At 41.2% G+C, this 20,737-nt stretch overlaps 1 long non-coding RNA gene across 1 annotated transcript; it reads left to right on the top strand.

The window, feature by feature from the left end:
* Nucleotides 1–1,700: 1,700 nt before the first annotated feature.
* LOC132653771 (uncharacterized) lies at nucleotides 1,701–20,470 on the top strand. The gene is made up of 5 exons (XR_009591639.1): nucleotides 1,701–1,772; nucleotides 12,819–12,989; nucleotides 13,423–13,495; nucleotides 18,834–18,903; nucleotides 19,356–20,470. It is a non-coding gene; the product is annotated as an uncharacterized LOC132653771 (long non-coding RNA).
* Nucleotides 20,471–20,737: the final 267 nt, after the last annotated feature.

Raw genomic sequence — 20,737 nt, 5'->3', positions numbered from 1 at the left:
TTGAGATTTTATCCAAAGGCATCCCATGGGAATTTCCAAACAACCCAAGCTGTTGCCAAGACCATAGTTGTAGTTGCTCTCCACAAAACAATGGCAAGTTCCCTTGCTGAAGACAACACCTGCACAATTCATTGAATTTGGAGAGATCAAGCCGGTACTTATACAGAGCCTTTATCCCTGTGTGCTGGATTCTTTAGTATAGAAAGGTACTCTGAAAACACCAACCAAACCAAAAACCCTTTGACCTACCATAGTGTCCTGTCTGCAAGATATTCTAGAGTAATGGTGGCACAAAGCCAATATCTGATCTGACTTGAAGTACACTTCAAGAGATGGAACCCATACTTGACACTGTTTGGGTGACCAAGAACCAGAGACTAGATAGCCCAGGTTAGGGTAAAACCAAATACTAGTGTTTCCATATCCTCCACAACCCTAGTGAGAACTCCTAGCAATGGATACAGAGCCTGCCTGAACTGGCCATCTTCTGTAGCCAGGCAACTTCCAATGGTATAACTTAGACACCAACCCAGCCACAAACCTTCAACCTACAATCTATTATGCCTAAAAGATATGCTGGGTCAATGGAAGTGCAGAAGTTTGTGCAAGTGGCCAACCAATGACTGGTCTAATTTGAGGCCCACGCCAGGAGAGGGAGCTCCTGCCTGACACTGCCTGGATGACCAGAAACTGAAGGTTAGATAACCAAGAGACCCAAGGATGGGGGGGGGGGTTCTATAAAATAATTCCTAATGATATTCTACAATACTCACATATCATTGTTGCCTAACCCATTCATCATCAGAGAGTCTTTCTCTGGCAGCTGATGGGAACAGATGCAGAGAGCCACAGCTAAACATTAGACACAGAGAGAGCTTAAATTGGAGACCTCCATAGGACCCCTCCCCTTGGAGCTTTGGGAACACTGAGGAAAAGGAGGAAGAAGAATTGTAGGATCCAGAAAGTCTAGGACACCAGAAGGACATGTCCCACAGAATCAACTAAATGGGATTCACAGGGCCTCACAGAGACTAAAGTGGCAATCATGGAGCTTGCTTGAGTCTGCACTAGCTCCTCTGCATGTATGTTATGGTTGTTAGCTTGGTGCTCTTGTGTAACTTCTAACAGTAAAAGTGGGGGTGTCTCTGACTCTTTCTCCTTCCTTTGGAACTCCTTCCCTCCTACTGGTTTGCTTCACCCCAGTCCTGATATGACGGTTTGTGACTAATCTTATTATATCTTATTATGCAGTATTGGATTGGTATACCTGGGAGGCCTGTGATTTTCTGAATGGAAACTGAGGTATTTTGGATCTGGGGTAGAGAAGAGGTTGAGGGTGGGGTGAGGACTGGGAGGAAAGGGGGGAGGGGAAACTGGTTGAGATGTGTTGTGTAAACTAAGAATAAAAAAGAGAGAGAGGATAAACACCTAACGACATTCTGCTATACTCATAAGATCAGTGTCTTGCTCAACCATCATCAGAGACACCTTCTCCTGAAGCAGATGGGAACAAATACAGAGCCCCATAGCCATACACGAAAGACCTTGGAACACTCAGCCCTAAATGGGGTGTCTCTATCAAAGCCCTCCCCTCAAAGCTCAGAGAATCCTGTGGAAGAGGAGGTAGAAAGAGCGTAAGAGCCAGGAAGGGTGGAGTATGCCAGGAAAACAAGGCTTTCTGGATCACTATGGTCACAGCACAGATGAATTCAGACGCTGCGGCGGCTGCACGGGGCCTGCACCAGGTCGGGCATATGCATTATGGCCTCCAGGTTAGTGTTTGTACGAGATTCCTGAGCGTGAGAATCCGTGGGTCTTTGTTTTCTGTGCATTCTGTTAGGCTTTTTCTTCTTCTGTTTGTTTGCTTGCTTGTTTTGACCAATGCTAATGTGTTAGTTTTTGTGTTATCTTATTATGTTGTATTTTATTTTATTATTAGCCCTTAGAAGCTGGTTTGTTTTCTAATAAGAGACACAAAGGGAATGGATCCGGAAGGGAGGGGAGGTGGAGAGGAACTGGGAGGAGTGGAGGGAGGGGAAACTGTAATCAGGACATGATTTGTGAGGAGAAAAAAAAAGCTATTTCTAATAAAAGGTAAAAATATCAGACACAGTGGGACTGACTTCTGAAAGCATAAACACACACACGCTTTGTGTCTTAAAATAATACCCCAAGATACCTGAAGAGGCTTAACTACCACTGACTGATCTGAACAACTTAACTTCAGTGTTTTCTTAAAACTCCAAGAGAGAACATTAAATCATATCAGTGGCCACCTGCAGGGTGTGGGATCCATTTGCCTTTTATTAATTAGTTTTTAAAGTACATGATTAAAAATACTTCCCAATGATTTGTTTTTACTTAAGTGTTTCTCTCATTGACTTATATTATGGTAACATATAAGTAATGTAGAAGACATTTACTACAATTATGATCACAAATGGTACAAATAAATATTATAAATGCTGCATAGGACACATGTACAGTAAAATATTATTTATGACATTTCTAAAGTCCTATATGAGTGGCTATTCTGGATCTGTATTTTTTTCTGGCAATCCTGGGAAACATGAACGTGAGAAGCTAAGTCAATAGGTGCACATTCACATGGTGTGAGTCTGTGTTTGTCTGTGTGTCTCTCTCTGTCTCTGTCTCTCTCTCTTTCTCTCTCTCTCTCTCTCTCTCTCTCTCTCTCTCTGTGTGTGTGTGTGTGTATGAGTGTACATACCACCAAGTGGAATGACCAGGGATAGCTCTGCACTCCATCCTCCAAAAGGACATGGGACCATCATTGATAATCAAGAACAAAGTATGATTATTCCCAAAGCTGTACACATGCTGAAAGTGTCATTTCAATAACTATAGTGAGCTTGGGTGAAAACATCAACACTGGATTCTAGTCTGGAGAATTTCCAGCTCAGGGATCAACTCAAAAGACTTTTTTTCCCCTTGAGACTCATAGTTCTTCATATAAATGCCTTTAAATCACACTTTCACACCTTTAATTCTATACCTGAGAATGTTTTCCTAAGAAAATGAGCTGAAGTTCAGTGACTACATGCATGAGAGGTAGTATTCATGAAACAGGAGTTAGCTGCAAATCTCTGAATGCAGTGGTGAAGAGGCCCCGGACTCTTGAGGTTCATGCGCATCATAATGAAAGCGTTGGGCTGTGGGGCCTCAGGCCAGTGCTAAAACAGACAGAACACACTCAGAGGATGTCAGACTTTTGATGCAGTCTGTAGATTAACTTTTTAGAAGAAAATATTTTTTTTCAATGGGTTTAAACCTTTAAAAATATTTTCAATGTTTTTCATACTATGTATTAGTTCTGTAACTAGAATGAAAGAGAGCATGGGGAGAAGGAGGATGATGGAGACATGAATGTGAGCACAGTATGATGATATTCGTGTGTTTAAATATTGTGAGACTTATTATTTTGTATGCTGACCAAAAATATTAAAGAACGAAACTAGAAATAAACCTCATTTGGAAGCAAAATGAGCACACACAATGTTTTAGTGGCTGTGTTGAAAGTGGATTGTACCATATTCCTGAGACCATGTGTGGCTCTATCTTTAGTAGAGACTGGGGAATTGCTGCAAAGAGAGCAATTCTGAGTAATACTGCCTTAACTCAGGCCCCAAGAAGGTTGTTATGAGGGATTCTGGCTGCAGATGCAGATGCCCTGGGCCAGCCAGCCAGACTAGGGTTTGCTCACTGCTTGGGTGGAAGGTTGGGGTGAAGGACCAACTTCTTATCTTTTCGATGCAGATGGTTAATAGACTCTTGCCACCTTATAGGCTTGGCTTCTAGAAACCTGAGGAGCAGCAAGGGAATGAAGAAAGAACAGACACGTGTACAAAAAGTGCTGATTCACATAGGCTGTGCGCACTAAGATAGAATGGTACCAACTATACAACAAGGCAAGAACCTCAATGCATTTACATCACGAGGCAGGGGGCCAGTGGGTAGCTTAGCTTGTCTACATAGGAGGCATCCATAGGCAAGCAGTCTCTGGTGCAGATACCCAGGAGGAAGTGGTGGCCACTGGTCTTTGCACACAATCTTTTGTGAACTATCAACATTCAAAGTCAGATTAAAGAAAAGTTTTGCAACTCTGAGCTTGACCCCTAGTGGGAAGACTTTGCCAATTTCTCATGAATCCAAGGCCTTTATCCTTGACATAGGCAGCTCATAACAAACAATAAACATTCTCTCAAGATTTTCTTGGCACAAGTCCACATGCCTGAGAAAAACACCTTTCTGGCACATTAACACCCCAAAATGAAAACTAGGACATAAGAGAAAATGTGCCATGTGTCTTTCTGTACCTTGGTTACTTTGCCTAAAATGATGAATTCTAATTGCATCAATTTTTCTGCAAGTGTCATAACGTCATTATTTTTATGACTGAGTGAAATTTCTCTATGTATGTATTCCACATTTTCTTTGTCCGTTTATCTGTTTACAAACAGCTAAGCCGGTTCTGCTTCTTAGCTATTGTCAGTAGAACAGCAATAAACACAGACGCGCAAGTATTTCTGTGATAGAAACTCTTTAGAGCTTTAGGTCATGCCAGGAGTGGTAGAGCTGGGTCAGCTGGTAGATCTAGTTCTGGGGTTTTGGTTTTGTTTTGTTGTCTGTTCTGTTTTTAGAAACTTCTGCACTTACTTCCACAGAAGCCATAGCAGTTTACAACAACAGTATCTTGATTCCTACAACCTTACCAGAATTTATTGTCATTTGTTTTCTTGATGAAAGCCATTCTGACTAGAATAAAATAGTCTGTTTTTATTTTGTTAATGTTGAGGGATTTTTGCAAATTTTAAACATGCTTATAATATAACCTGATCATATCCATCATCCACTCTGTTTTTAAAATTTATCACTCACTAAGTCCATTAGTGCTGCTCACAAACACATATATGTAGGCTCACCCATTAGGAATGGGCAACCTACCAATGGCCAATCCCACACAAAGAAAAATCTCTCTCTCTCTCTCTCTCTCTCTCTCTCTCTCTCTCTCTCTCAGCAGCCATCCACAGCCATTAGCTATTTGCCTATGGTGGGGCATCAGGAATCCTTCTATCCTCCATGCCAGAACTTTAGCTCTTGATCATGTGGGGGTCTTGTGCAGTTTTACCATAGCTGCTATAAGTTCCTGTTCAAAGGTAGGGCTTTCAAAGCATTCCTCCATGTCCTCCAGCTCTTACATTTTTTTTTTCCTGCTCCCTCTTCCATGCTGTTTCCTGAGCCTTAGATGTGGAGTGATATGGATGCCCTAACGAAAACTGAATATTCATATTCACATATTCTCCGCATTTTAACAGTTATTAGTCCTTGCATTGATCACCACCCTCTGCAAGAACCTTCTATGACCAAGATTGATGAATATTTAGAAGGTAGTTTGACAACATGACTGTCTAGAAAACAACATCAACAGGTTCTTTCCTAGGACCTGAAACTGGCCTAACCATAGATTTTGACCAAATGTACAGTGCCAGACATGAATTTCTCCTTGTTGAACAAGACTCAAATCCAACTGAGAGAGTAGTTGGTTACTCCTGTAAACAGTCTTACCACTATTTCATCAGTGAGCACACCTTTCAGAGTAAATGGGTCCATCACTATGTAAGATCATTGAGAACTTTCTCCCTCAACAGCCGCAATGCACTTCCCAGCACAATGAAAGCTAGCCAGTAGAAAGTTTACTGTTCAGTTTAAATTTCATTTCTCTACATCCTGCAATTCAAGGGTATGGTGTCTTCAGCAAGTTTTACCATCTAGTAAGGAAATAACAACAACAAGAACAACAAAAATCATCCCTAGTTTTCTTTTTTTTTGTTTTTTTTGTTTTGTTTGTTTGTTTTTCTAGTGTGAACAGAATTTTCCTAACTTATTTATCAACAAGTATAAGTATTGGCATATAGTAAAAATACTTGTTTTTCATATTAAATAATTCCTGAAACTTTGCTGAAATTTTTATCAAATCTAAGTGCTTTCTGCTATATAACCAATAGAGTTTTAAAGTATAGAATCCTGTCCCATGTAAATCTGACTTCTACATTTCCTAATTGTATCCATTTTATTTTCTTCTCACATTTTTTTGTTCTAAGACTCCAAACTACATTAACAAGAGTGGATGGACATCCTTATCTTGTTTAAGATTTTAGAAGAAATGCTCTTAGGTTTTCCCATTAAGTATATGTTGGCTATATGTTTGTCATATATAATCTTTATTATGCTAAGATATGCTCCTTCTGTGCCTAATTTCTTTCAGACTTTTATCATGTGGGCACACTGAACTTTTCAAATACCTGTATATATCTATTGAGATAACCATGTGATTTCTGTTCTTAAGTTTATTATATTATAATTGTTGAACCAACGTTGCACCTGGGATGAAATTAGCTTGGTCATGATTTATTGTTTAATTCAGTTGGCAACCATTTTGTAAAATTTTTGCATCTTTTTCATGAGGAAAATGGGCATATAGTTTTCATTTATTGTCTTTAATCAGTTAAGGTATCCAGGTGATACTGGCTTCATACAATGAGTTTAGTCATGTTCCTGCCCTTTCTACTTTGTAAAACAGTTTGGGAAGTACTGGTATTAAGCTTTCTACAAATGTTTGATAGAATTCAGTATTTTTTTTTCCCTGGAGATCACAAGGATTCTTCCTTTCCTTGGACCCTTGTTCTCACCAGTCTCCACACATCAAAGCACAGTGCTTCCTTCCCTGGAGAATGAACTCTATGACTCAAGTCTGCTTTCTGACAGAATCGAGTGGTCTGAAGCTCCGTCACCAAGTTACAACTCTATATCTAGTGACCTAGAGAGTGAATTTCCTACATGCAGAACTTCCTGTTACAGTCCAGTGAGAAAGCTACTGACCACTATATGAACAAGGCCATTTAGAGTCCTTTATTCAAGCTGGCAATCAAGAGTGGCTGATGCCTCAGAAAGACTCTTGCTACAGAAGCTCAGGAGTACAGCATTCTTAAAGGCAAAACCCACAAAACCAACATTAACGTCACTGTCAGGGATAGGTGAGCATAACCTTTTAATGTTTGTTTTGGCTGTGTATTCTGCAGATGTTTTGGTAATGTGCTTGCACTGTGGTCACGTTCATAGAAAATCCAGAATGTCTTGCCAAGCAGATGCGATCGCTCAGGTATTTGAGCACACATAGAATTGAGTAAGAATTGGGTAAGATCAGGGTAAGATTCCATTATCTCAGCCACTCCACTTTTCATGAACGAGTTTATGGAAGGGGAAGAAGAAGGCCCACCCACCTGAACACCTCTCTGTGCCATTAAGATGCATTAAGATACTCAGAGCTCCACAGCCTGCTTCCTTCAATCCCATGTAGCTTACTGAGTTAATGAGGGTGGGGACCTTTTCTATGGTTCTTGAGCTGCACTCTGGCTACTTTTAAGTCATTCTCCAGTTGCCTTTCCACTACCCAGACCTTGTCTCTGGTTTACACAGTGTCCAGTGAGAATACTTCATTATCAAGACAGCTGACACCAACTGACAGAAGCAACATCATAGTTGGGTATCAGTGGTGGCTGAGAAATCTCCACCTTGGCTGATTTCTGTTTGGATAATCAGATTTGTTGTGTTTTTAGCTAAACTTTTAAAAGCTACTTAGACATATCTTCTAATCTGCCAGCTAATCTGGAAGCATTGGATCCGGGTTAAGGAGTTCTAGTCCTCGTGGAAGGAAGGCATGGTGAAGTACGTGGCAGAGAGAATGTGTAGCAAAGGCCATTCACATACTGGCAGCTCAGAAAACAGAGAATAGGAGTGAAAGTGGAGCCGGGATATAACCCTCAGACCTACCTCCTGTGCCCTGGGTCTGCTATGCTAGGTTCTCTGCCAAAAGTTTCCGCAGTCTCTAAAAGGAGCTCTATTGGGTTAGGACCCATGTGTTCAGACATAGAAACCAGAAACAGTTCATATTCAAACCATAATATGATTATTTCCCATTTTCTCTAATCTGTCATCTTCATGTTTCTGTGCATTCACAGTTCTGTTCTGTCCTTCATGGTTTAATTAGATTCTGGTTGTGTTGACTTTAGTGTCTCGTGTTTCTTTAAAGCATATTTGTGGGTTTATTCTGAGAAATCTCTGATCCTGGGAATATCAAAAGATGGAACAAAGGTCTGGAGCAATATGGAGTAAGTTTGTGGCAAAGGGAAGGACAACACTGAACCATAAGTAACGCTGACCCTCCTGAATGTAGATAGTTGTGAGTATTCTTTTAAAACCAAAAAGAAAGTCTTGCACGTATGACACAGATCTGGATCTGTGGATTGGAGGTGGCATTTTATGGTCTTTCCCTCACTATCAGTCTACCTTTGTGTGTTGGAAAGCAACACCAGGAGCAAGAAGAACTTAGCTAAGTCCGTGCGGAACTTCCAATCCCCATTGTCATGGTGATTCCCCTTTCAAGGCCTGGTTCAAGAACAAGCATGCAATCCAGTTTAGGGCAATGAGTTTTGGCCTGGGGGCTGGAGTATTCTTGATGCGTATCCCATGCCATTCCTTTGCTCACTGTCTTTCCTCTGTCTGTTTACACAGAGCATGAAGGATGGATCTCATTTACTTCCAGATGTTTTCCCATGACTTGTTTCTATCATATCAACCCACTTTCAACATCACAGAAGTGTGGAGAAGGCTATTTCTAGGGTCCATGTTCTTGTGACTGTTGCTCATCAAACCTTTTATGCCCTTGTTAAATCACATGCTCCAAATTTTGACTAACTTCATTTTCGTCCAGGCAAACCGTGTTTTGCTTAAAGTTAATCATGTTAATGATTATGTTGACAGCTTCTTTCTTAAGTGGAGAGGTTGGGATAGACAATAGTTCTTAGAGATTTTGGTTTCCACATTCCTTCCAAGAATAAAGAGAGGTCCTTTTCATTCCTCATGAGCTAGGGTCCCATGCCTACTCCCAAAGAAACCTTAAGTGGGGAGGCTGTAGCCTGTGCATCAGTACTCACCTGAGCATTTGTCAATGATGTGAAATCATGATGAACCAACACCTGGATGAATAAAGGCCTTCTGCTCACTCCTGCTGAAATGGCTACTCCACACTGACATGAAAGTGCATTGTAATGATGGGAACAAATCATGAGAAAACATCTGGGGGAAAATGAGACCCATTCCTCATGCTTCATGTAAACAGGCAGAGGAAAGCACAAAGATCAAAAAGAAAGGCATGGGACATGTGTCCAGTTTCAAGAATACTCCAGCCCCCAGGCCAAGCCTAGGCAAGTTTTCTGAGTAATAAGCATGATTATGTCACACGTTTTAACAAAGCTTGCAGCACACTTGTTCTCAATTACCACAAACCATTCAAGTAAATGCTGGAAAAAAAAATGTGCCTTCATTTCCTTTATTAGTCTCCTGATAGTTCTAAAAAATAAAAAATAAATTGAAAAACCCACTTTGGAAAATAGGAGGAAAATTGGAAAGAGATATGGCCTGAACTAGCTCAACAAAGTCAACTAAACAAATAATATGTGGCCCATGTTGGGAAAATTGGTTAAGTGAATAACTTTCAACCTAGAGAGATTCATAGGTTGTGTGTTTTCCCTTTTGTTAAAAATAGATTCTCTTCCCACATAATATATCCTGATTAAAGTTTCCCTTCTCTCTACTCATCCCAGTTCCTCCCCAGATTCCCTCCTATCCAGATCCCTTTCTTCCATTAAAAATAAAACAGCCTTCTAAGGGATAATAATAAAACATAACAAAATAAAATATAATAAGATAAAACAAAAATTACCACATTGGAGTTGGACAAGACAAACAAACAGAGAAAAAAAAAAAAAGCCTCCCAAAAGGTACAAAAACCAGAAACTCATGCATTCACACACTCATAAGCTGTAGACTCCTGCAGGCAGTGTGTGTGCTGCTTCGGTCTCTGTGAGTTCATATGAGCTCCGATCATGTTTATTAGAACTGTTTTAATACAGCAAATCTTTTTTTAATTTTTTATCATCAACATCATTTTATATTTTATTTAATTATTTTTATTTTTATTAATTACAGTTTATTCACTTTGTATCCACCCTGTACCTCCCTCCCTCCTCCCTTCCCAATCCCACCCTCCCTTTTCCTCAGTCCACTGATAAGGGAGGTCCTCTTCCTCTTCCTTCTGATCCTAGTCTATCAGGTCTCATCAGGAGTGGCTGCATTGTCCATGGCCTGGTAAGGCTGCTCCCCCCTCAGGGGAAGGTGATCAAAGAGCAGGCCAATCAGCTCCTGTCAGAGACAGTTCCTGTCCCCATCACTATGGAGCCCACTTGGACACTGAACTGCCATAGGCTACCTCTGTGCAGGGGTTCCAGGCCATCTAATTTATTACAGTTTATTCACTTTGTATCCCAGCTGTAGCCCCCTCCCTTGTCTCCTCCTAGTTCCACCTTCCCTCCCTCTTTTCCTCCCATGTCCCTCCCCCAATCCACTGATAGGGGAGGTCTTTCTCCCCTTCCATCTGATCCTAGCCTATCAGGTCTCCTCAGGACTAGCTGCATTTGTCTTCCTCTGTGGCCAACACAGCAAATCTTTTAAACAAGTATTCGACCGACACAGGGCTTATTTCAAAGATGTGCTGTGAAAATGAGTTGAAGCCAACGAAGCATTGATTCCAGGAAATCTCCAATTTTCCAGTTTGATTTGTGTCCGTTCAGATGCCTTCATGGCATGCAGAGAAGGCTTTTCCACAGACACCAAGATCTTTTATTGCACCCAGTAAGAGGATGTGCAGGTCCCGATAGGTGATGAGCAGCCTTGTCATCCGAGACCCAGGCTCTCCCCTCTCTGATCTGCCTCCTCTTCCATTGACTCAGTTTATCTCCTTATAGCTGTGAACTGACTGCAGCAGTTCCAGCAACTGAATCCGTACACTCAGTTTCCAGCATTTATAGACAAAAATGACCATCCCCTTCTATGACTCTGTAACAGTGCAGGAAACTTTTCCAGAAGGCTCCACAGTCTTCTTCGTGTCAGAGTTTCATCTCTAACCCATTACTCAGCTATCAAGAGCCTGGATGACTACAGCCCCTCCCCCCCAATGTGGGTCCTTCTCTTCACACCCACACAAAGGAAAGAGCCCATACCCAAACACAGCCAGAAATTTGACCAGGATATTTCTCTACTTAAAGTCATAGTGCAACAATGAGATAAATTCGGGGGCTAGTAATTACTACAGTTTTTCCAGATTTTACGATAGTTCTAATCCTTTATTTGAAATATGTGCTAATTTACTTTTAGATATTTTACCTGTATAACCTTGAGAATCAAGCTGCAATAGAGAATAAGGTTTATATATGTTTTCTCTGAAACACATTCTGTAAGGGGAAAGATTATAGATAGATACAGTCAATGTTAGCACCAGCTGTACTTTGAAACATCAAATTTCTGACACGTCTCACAATTTTTTAGTATTACTTTAAATAGCCTGTTCTTTAATCTATACATAATGCTAGGATTCCCACAAAGAAATGCTAATTGCATTTTTATGTAACTGAATAATATGATATATTGGAATGCACTTCCAACAATGTAGAAATTTAGTTTGATTGACATATGGAAGAGGAGTCAAAATGCCATGTCTAAATATATTTGAGGACTAAGCCTTTAAAGAAAATTTGTATGTCTTGAAATGGCCTATTTGAACCTCATTTAGGGAGTGTGTATCAGAATGGTGATGCTATGATGTGTATCCTAAGGCATTTAAAAATGTAGCCAGTTTAAGCCAACTCCCAAATAAAAATGAATCCAAATGGTATTTCTGGCAGTTTCCGAAGTTGGAAAGCTAAAAATCATCTTACTGTGGCTTGGCATGGTGGAGGTGATAACTGAGGGTCTCTTCATATTCCATGTTAGTTATAAAGGATATTGACGAATTATTTCCAGAAACACAAAACCTTTCATTGAAGAGCAGCTCTATGCCCCATTTCCATTGCTCCTGTATTGCATCTTCTCTCCCCCATGTGCTCAGCTTTTATGCCTTATTTCAGGTGCTGGCTCTGCAGCAAGCTAGTTTGCTGCTACATATAAAAATACAATTTTATATTGGTTCCAGCTGGTAACTCAAAAAGGGTGTTTGAGTCCTTCAAGTCCAAGCTGCTAAGTCCTTTGGTATCTCTCTGGAGCATTACGCTGCTGGGTGTGATTTGGCTCTGGTAGGACGCAAAGTGTGGTGCTCAGAACTTCATACCAGTATTCCCCAGGAACATTTCAGAAACTCCATTATAGGACTACTCCTAACTTAGCCAGATCAAGGACCAGTCATCTGAGTACTCATGGGGGATTAGGATGCCCTTTCAAGTTTAATGTTTTAAAAATATTTTTCATTCTTTTTCCCATAAGAGAGCTATATCCAATTGACTTTTAAAATGTGCCTGAAGTAGTCAAGATGGCTCAGTAAGTAAAGGCACTTACTGCCAACTGTATCTAATGACCAGAGTTAAAACACTGAAACTCACAAAGTGAAAAGAGAAAATAATTCCTCCAAGTAGTCCTTTTAAGAAAATACAAATCTGTAGCCTATAATCCCAGCACACAAGAACACAAGAGGCAGAGGCAAAAGAATTGAAAACTAGAAGCCAGCTTGGGATACATAGTTTCAGGCCAGCATAATTTACATAGTAAGAGTTTGTCTCAGAAAACAAAACAAGAGCATCAGCTGTGTGGGTGTGTGTGTGTGTGTGAGAGAGAGAGAGAGAGAGAGAGAGAGAGAGTTGAAGAGAGCACTTTGATGTGTAGTTCTGTAACAATAACACCCTGTCTGGTTCCAGCACAGCATTGCAGATTCCTGTTGAGTGATCTCAGAAGCTGGACCCAAGATGCGCACAGGGTCTGCTGCATTAATTAATTAATCTCAGTGGGAGCTCTCAGCCTTCAGCTTGTCCCTAAGCCAATGCAGAATGGCCTTGCTGGAAGTCTCAGTTATGCTCATTGGAATTCAGGTAATTTCTTCATGAAATCAGTGGCCAATGTGTGCCTCTTCTGTGAGATACATTACACTAGCACATCTAGTGAGTACATGTAGCACAGAGGAGCAACACCAGGCTCGAAGAGCAGGTCCTACATATTGTGTAGAACCCTTCATGTGGCATGTTGTGGTTGGGTCACGGTGAAAGGACTCTCCCCAGGATCACTGAGCTGAAGTCTGAGGTTCCCCTGAGACAAGGCTATTCTGATCACACACTATTCCTTTAGGCAGAAGCTTCGTGGAGTGTAAATGATGGCTCAGGTATGAGAGGACTCAGGGAAGAAAGCTAGTCATGTTTATAGTGCAAGCAATTCCTAAGCACCATCATGTCCCATTCAGAAAGACAGTGGCTCCATGCAGAAGCTACACAGAGAGGAATATGCTCACGTGCCTTAACTCTGTCCTAGTATCAAGAACAAAGGACCTTCAACAATGGAGGGATGAAGAGGAACAGAAGAAGGGACAAATGTGAGTACAGAGGTAAGGCAGGTGAAGAAAGCTGAAACTTCCCATTACCACAAAGACAAAGAAGCTATCTGGCCAGTCCAGGCCAGAAAAGGATGAAGACAAGTAGCCCCTAATTAAGTGACTAAAACCCTCTACTTGCCCCTCAGATCCATGTGCAGCTATGCGGCAGAGTTGATTGTTTCATGCTTTTTAATTGTCCCTCAGGACACATCCCATAAACTGAGCCAGTGAATTTTATGGGTGGGGAAGTGCTTTGGACATTTGAACCCTAACACAGATGTTATCTCAGTTCGAGACAATTGAATCTATTTTTGCCTGAGTTTAACCAGAAGTTTTTTCTAAGATGCCCTCAATAATTAGGAAAGGCTCTGACATGCATTTCATGAAGTTTCCAATAAAACTCCTGCTGCCTCTCGTGTTCCCTCTCCTCATACCTGGCTGGAAGCTTCCCAGAATGGAAAATCTAGAATAAGCAACAGTTCAGTCCAACAATGTTCCAGACTTTTCTTTGAAGTGGATCGTGTGGCTGACAGTGTCTAGTTGCTGGCAGTCATGGACTGAGTTTCTTCTTCCAGAACACGTGGGTGGCTATCTATCCATCCTGAGCCATTTGTTCCTATAAAATTGGAATTAAGTAACTTAAACCTGGCATGGTCCATTTTGTGCTGTAACAAGCAGCCAGAAACTGAACAACTTTTAAACAACAGAAATATATTGCTTATAGTGTTCAACGCTGGAAGTTCAGGGTACCGGCAGGCTTGGAACAGTCCTGGCTCACACATCACAGCTTCTTGCTGGCCATCTCATGGCAGAAGAGACCAGAGATCTCCTTTATACGGTCACTGATGGTAGTCACCGGGAGTCTGTTATCATGACTTCCCTCCACAAAGCCGTGCCTGGGAACACCATTATCTTGGGGGAAGAATTTCAGCATGTGATTCTAAGGGGCACAAGCACAGTCCACAACACACCAGTTAATCATACCATACCCCTGTCCCACTGTGAAGATCAAGTGGACACACGTGGGAAGAATGACTGGCCTTTCCTATAAAAGCAAATTGTGCTGAAAATCGACTGAAGAACCATTCGGAGTATTGTGGGTCCTTCACATTTCCTTCCCTCTGCTCATTCCCAGCTCTGAGGAAAGTGGTTTGCTACTTTTAGGTTTTAGGCATGAAAGAAATGATCTTAAGAAGGACCTCCTAAGCCAGGCTTTCCATCCCTCCATGCCTTCCATGTCAAATCCATGCAGTTTTATTTTAAGTGCTGCCTAGTAATACATCAAAGTTCAAGACAGATTCATAAGCACTCTGAACACAGCAATTGTGACGCTCTAGAAACCATGAAGAGGAGGGAACACCATGAAGAGGAGGCCGTACCCACACACGTGGATTTTAAGTCTCTGTGCTGTGCCCACAAGCATTTCTGTCCACGTATTTTTCAATAAGCCATTCAGAGGAGACTGCTCTCTCTTTGAAACAAGAGACTGTATTATAGGCGTGCTTGACAAGTCAGAATTCTGAGAAGCTGCTTAAGGTGGCTCGGGGCTACTGAGGGGATTTGCCAAAGTCCATTTCCTCACCAGCAGTGCATCTTCTTGTGCCAGCATTAATGAATTGGTCCCTGCTGTGAGAGGACGCAGCCCAACTGAGGTTACCATATACAATGTGGGCCCTCCGTGACCCAACACATCAGGCCTTAGCCAAGCTTTTTCCCAGTTTTGCCTTGAGATCACAAATGAAAACCGTGGAGTACTGAGCCACCTCCTCCCAGCAGTTCTGGGGTCAGGCCTCCGTCAGACCTATTAGCTCAGGATGGGAAGTTTGCAGGCTGGGCTTCAGTAGAACCGGTAGACAATATCTCGGATGGGAACTCCCTCAACTCTGGACAAGGCTCCATATTCCCTAGCAAGTCCATTCAGTTATTTCTAAGGAGCCAACAAGCTTGCCCAAACTGGGCACTGATGCAGTTGAGCTACAGGAGAGATATCGAAGCAGGAGGTTCTTGGGGATGGGGGAAAGGGCAGGCAGTGTGCAGACTCTAAAGCTAGAAAAGACTCCACACTGTAATGAGGTCCGTGGAGGTCAGGGGCCCTGTCTTAATTCTTTTAAAAACAAACAACCACACATAAAATTCACATAGAGGAGAAAGGCTCTCATAATTAACAACGTGGGGGAGGGGGGCTAAGCTTTTGTACAGTATCAGCATGAAAATGAAAAGGTAGGTGATATTTCAACAGCAGATAAAAGTCTGATAGTATCATACAAAAATAGTCAAAAATATAAAAAAGAAATTATTATTAAAGAAATCCACAGAGGCAATATATGGTTATAATGTGTTTAACTTTCCTAGTCTTCACAGGAAAGCAACACATATAAGTAAAAACAATAACTTTCTACTGTTCCCTCAGAAGAATGTTGGTGAACAGTGTTAGCACAGGGATAAGCGTGCATCCCCATACCACTCTGACAGGTATGCTGACTGCTAAACTCATCTGGCCAAGAATCTGGCAATAGTTATTAGCTTTTAAAATCCACACAACCTTTGATCCAGTGTTTGTAGTTTAAGATTTCTACAATCTAGAAGCATATAAAGTAAGCCTTTTGGTGGTAGTGAATGTGACTGTACCTAATAGAAAAAACTGAAAATAATTTAAATACTCACCCAAAGGGGAATAGATACATGAACAGAGAAACACATTCTTTGGAACACCCTGCAGCTATTAAAGGATAAATAGTAAAGTGCCTGCACTGCAATGGGAGAGGCTGAGATCAATCAACACACAAAACAAAAGGGAATGTTACACCAGGCCTGAGCATCATTCAACAAAATCAATTAGTCAACTTACAAACTGTTGCTAGTGTTAGGTTGGGGCCCAAACCCTATGGGTAGTTCTCTCTGAAGCATCCCAATGGACAATAAGCCAAAGCAGTCACCTGTGTCCAGATTTCAGAGGAGGTTGTCCTTGTATGGCAAGAGGCCAAATACAACCTTATCTGCAGATAGGTACCCCATCTTTCTCCCAAAGCTGTGATATGCAGAGAACTGTGAGTCTGAGGACATGAGCACAGTGGGAAATAGAAATGGGGCATGAGGGCAGAGAGCTGGAGACACTGGGCTTGGGCTACTGTCACTGGCTGCTTCCTGCCCTTTCCCTGTATTCCATGACATTCTCAGCCTTGAGGCTCCCAGGCCTGAGCCCCTCCTGACATGTGGAACCTCCCTGTGCTTTCAGAAATGCTCTTCATGCTTTAATATATATGTCAATTTGGTTAATTTGACTAGCTATCTTTAGTAGTATCTGTCTAGCAGATCCATAGGCCCACTGATAATTTGGCAAGCTGTACAATCTGTACCTTTTTCTTTTTTTTTTCTTTCTTTCGTTTCCTTCCCCTCTACTGGCAATCAAACCCAAATCAAAGACTTCTTCTATCTTTTCTAACCTCAGAGATTAACATAAACATTTGTTGTCCAGCTGACATTTAATAATGTTTTTCATGAAAAAGCAAGCAAACCCATATTGAAATAAAGCAATGCCCAGCTCCCCCTCAAAAAAAAAACCAACTGTCTTATTCTAATAACTATGCAATTAAACAGAACCTTTGGTTCTGTTTTATAATATGACCTTTGGTTATTTTTTATGATAAAACAGAAATTTCCCTTGCATTACATGAGGTAATTTAGCTTCTTATGCTTACCTGTTAGATGATGAAACCATTCTTTTGGGGAGGAAGTACTGCCCCCAACACACTGTGGAGAATGGACTTTCAAGACTCTAACTTAGTACGCCTTCCTCATAATGTATTTGTCAGTGTTCTCCATGAACCTTGAAGAGTGCTTTCAGCTGATACTGCAACAAAAATTTTTGTCTGAGCATGCTAAACAATGAGACGGAATTCAATAACACCACAGAAGCCAGAACCCACCACACCCATTCAAGACACGATTACTGAAGTTGGCTCCATTTGCCACTACTCAGAAGACTGCATGTTACTCAAGCCCCTGTGTACTAATATTCCAAACTGAAAAGGAAAGAGTCTTTCCTCCAATTCTACTGAAATAACACAATTCTCAGAGCCATAAATTCTGTTTCAAGATCCTTCCAGAAACTTGGTCTATAGCAACCTAAGTCTTGTGATAGAAGTGAAGGGCCCCTGTTAGGCACACTAAATGTCACATCACAAAAATGGGCACAGTTTTGCTCTGAGCCAGGATGTTTGAAATCCCAGGCAGTTTTGTGTGATGCTTGGATTATCCCAGGCCTTACTGACCAGTTCCAAAATATAGCTTTCAGGTTCAGTAAGAGATTCTGTCTCAAAAACAAGGTAGAAAGAAATAGAAAGGTGCTTGACATTGACTCTGGATGGACACACACACACCATTTAGACACTCACAAACCCAGCCCTTCCACTCCTTTCTTCTTCTGGCTAGTCCATGCTCCAAGTGGAAAAACACAATTTCCTTTCTAATCTTAAACACAATGGCCTTCATGTCCTTGAGGCTGAAGTCTTTTGACAAAGGCTGGCAGTAATCATCCCTGAGTTCACACCAGTACTGAGATGATAAGACCGTATCTTGCACATTAGTGTTCACAGTAGCATGAGTGTTGTCCTGCACCAAACTTTCCTAAATCCTTTGTTAGAAGAAAAAGTTCACTGCTCGTCATGCTTCTTTGACTTTTTTTCATCTTCCTTGTTTTCTTGGGCTTTTTCTCCCAGAAAACATGTCCAGAGCTGGGGGGGGGGGGGGCAGGGACAGAGAAGGGTGTCTCATTTGTTTTTAGAAATGCTTTGAGCATTTGGCTTCATACCTATTAGACTATGTATTGGATTTTTCCTAATTTCTAACTAAATACCCCCTAGTCTGTCATCCTATGCCATCCATGTACTCTTGACTTTCAAATTCTTTCTTGGTCCTGCTGTGGTCTTCCCAGGGCTTCTGTTAGACCTAGGTCCTAAACTTTCAAATTCCTTACACTTTTATTTCTCTGCCTAGTTGTGAACCATTAACCAAAAAAGTAAAGTGCAAGGGTAAAGCACTATATGAAATAACTAGATGGAAGCTGTAAGATTTCTACAAGCTAAACACATGTAAACTAAGACAGAGAAGTGGTTAATGTGACTGTACATAAGCAAAAAAAAAAAAGGCAATAACCTAAATACTCACCCAATGGGGAGTATGCATGTGATCAGTGGGACATATTCAATAAATGTTTCTTATCAGAATGATCAGCAACAGGTACCTAGTACATGCACGGTAAATCAGGGATTAGGAATTACGAGCATAGAATGAGAGAGGGCTTGAATTCCTATCAAATGCCCATTTTTATTTGCCTGTCTCCTTCTGTAAGAGTTCCTTGCAGATTCCAGACCACCATCTGATTCACAACAAAGGGACCCTTCCTGAGAGATAGCGTGCAGGTAAGGCTTTATTCAATAAGGTACTTGGTCGATTGATCCTATGTGTAGAAAAGCAATGAACCTTGGCCTGAATATCACACGCAGAAGTCACTACAGAGAGATCAGAGGTTGAGTGTGAAAGGCAAGATGATAAAGCTTTTCTTGGATGTGCAATACTGGGATCATTGCACATCCAAGGAGAATGCCTAGAGTTGGGGATATTAACTCTCCAGCAATTTATAAAGTTCTGCAGATGAATCTGAAGTTTAGGACTCTCAGGGACTCCAAAATTCCCTAGTTTCTAGGCAAAGCTAGGAAAATTCAGAGACCTGCACCATAGAGTAAGTGACACACAAGTTCCTAAAAACTAATATATAACAATAATACAGCTGCCCGACCAGAGTGATCTTTCAGTATCTGGACACAGTTGTGCCAGCTGGATGAGTGGAATTCATTGTTGCTCTTCTCTTCAGTTACCCACCGCACATGCACAAAACTGCATGGCTCTGCCACGGAGGATGAGAAATAACACCAGTGAACCTAGCTTCCCACTTTGTATCTCCTTGGAAGACAGACTGAACGCAAAGCCCCCTAGGAAAGTACATAAATTTCCAGGGTCCATTTATGCCAGATATAAAGTGACGGGCAACAAAGTCAGAGTGTGAGTCATATAAAAGAAATTCAGTTTCATTCTGCTCTACAAGGATCACATGGGGACAAAAAATATTTACTGTTTTTTTTTTTCAGTCTCTTTAATCTACAAAAAAAAATTATAAAAAGAACTTGTTTGCAACTAATACATGTACATACATAATGTTTTGGGAAAGAAAATATGATGAAATGGAAAGAAAAATAAAGAATCAGAAATAGAAAAATTTTTCCACAAAAGAAAAACTACACATCTGGAAATAATTAACAATGAAGCAGTATGTGAAAATGGTTACGATGGAAGACAACACCTAAGCACAAGAGCCTAATTAAATGGAATGGGAAGTATCCACACATTGTAAGATGCCTATGCTGTCATTCAAAACTGAGGTGATGGCTGGGGAGATAGCTCAGCGAGCAAAGTACTTGCTACACAAATGTGGGGATCTGAGTTTGAATCCCCAGGATCCACATAAAGTAGTAATGCATGCCCGTATTCCCAGTGTCCTTATGATGAGAACCCCCGGTGGAGAATCCCCGGAAGCCTGCAGGCCTGGACTTTTGCATTCACAATGGCAAATACAGCTGCTTCAAATCATGGAAGGCAAGAACCGACACTTAGGGTCATCCTCTGGCCTCAACATGTTCCCTGTGCCTACTGTGACATATGCACAGCCACATCCTTGCTCTGCCCCCTTGCACGCAACTGAAGTAGCATTTTAGGTAATTATATATGCAGAATTTTTAAGACAAGTCAAAATGGATCCCAGCTCAGCTGCTGCTCAGAACCTGCTGGAAGCTTTTTGCAAAGAGAAGGCAACAGAGGAGGATGCCTGAGTAGAGTACTCCTGTGACAGCGATGTGGAAGCTGACATTCATGAGTGACTTTTTTTTTTTTTCCTTCTGGAATAGTTCAGCTCTTTTTGTTTGTTTGTTTGTTTGGTTGGTTGGTTTTTTGTTTGCTTTGTTTTGGATTGGTTTTTTTTTTTTTGGATGCATATGTTTCAGTTTTTCAAATAAAAAAATATCATAACAAAGTAACCCCTTATTTTTAATTAAAAGTTTAATGTGTTAGATGGGTGTGGAAGATGGCTCAGCAGCTCAGAGCACTCACTGCTCTTGCAAAGGACTTGGGTTTGGCTCCTATCACCCATATGGATGCTCACAATTATCTGTACTTTCAGTTCAGGAGATGTGATGCCCTGTT

This window comes from Meriones unguiculatus, chromosome 4 (genome assembly GCF_030254825.1).
Source record: "Meriones unguiculatus strain TT.TT164.6M chromosome 4, Bangor_MerUng_6.1, whole genome shotgun sequence".
Lineage (NCBI taxonomy): Eukaryota > Metazoa > Chordata > Mammalia > Rodentia > Muridae > Meriones > Meriones unguiculatus.
This window is presented reverse-complemented; position numbering and strand designations above follow the sequence as displayed.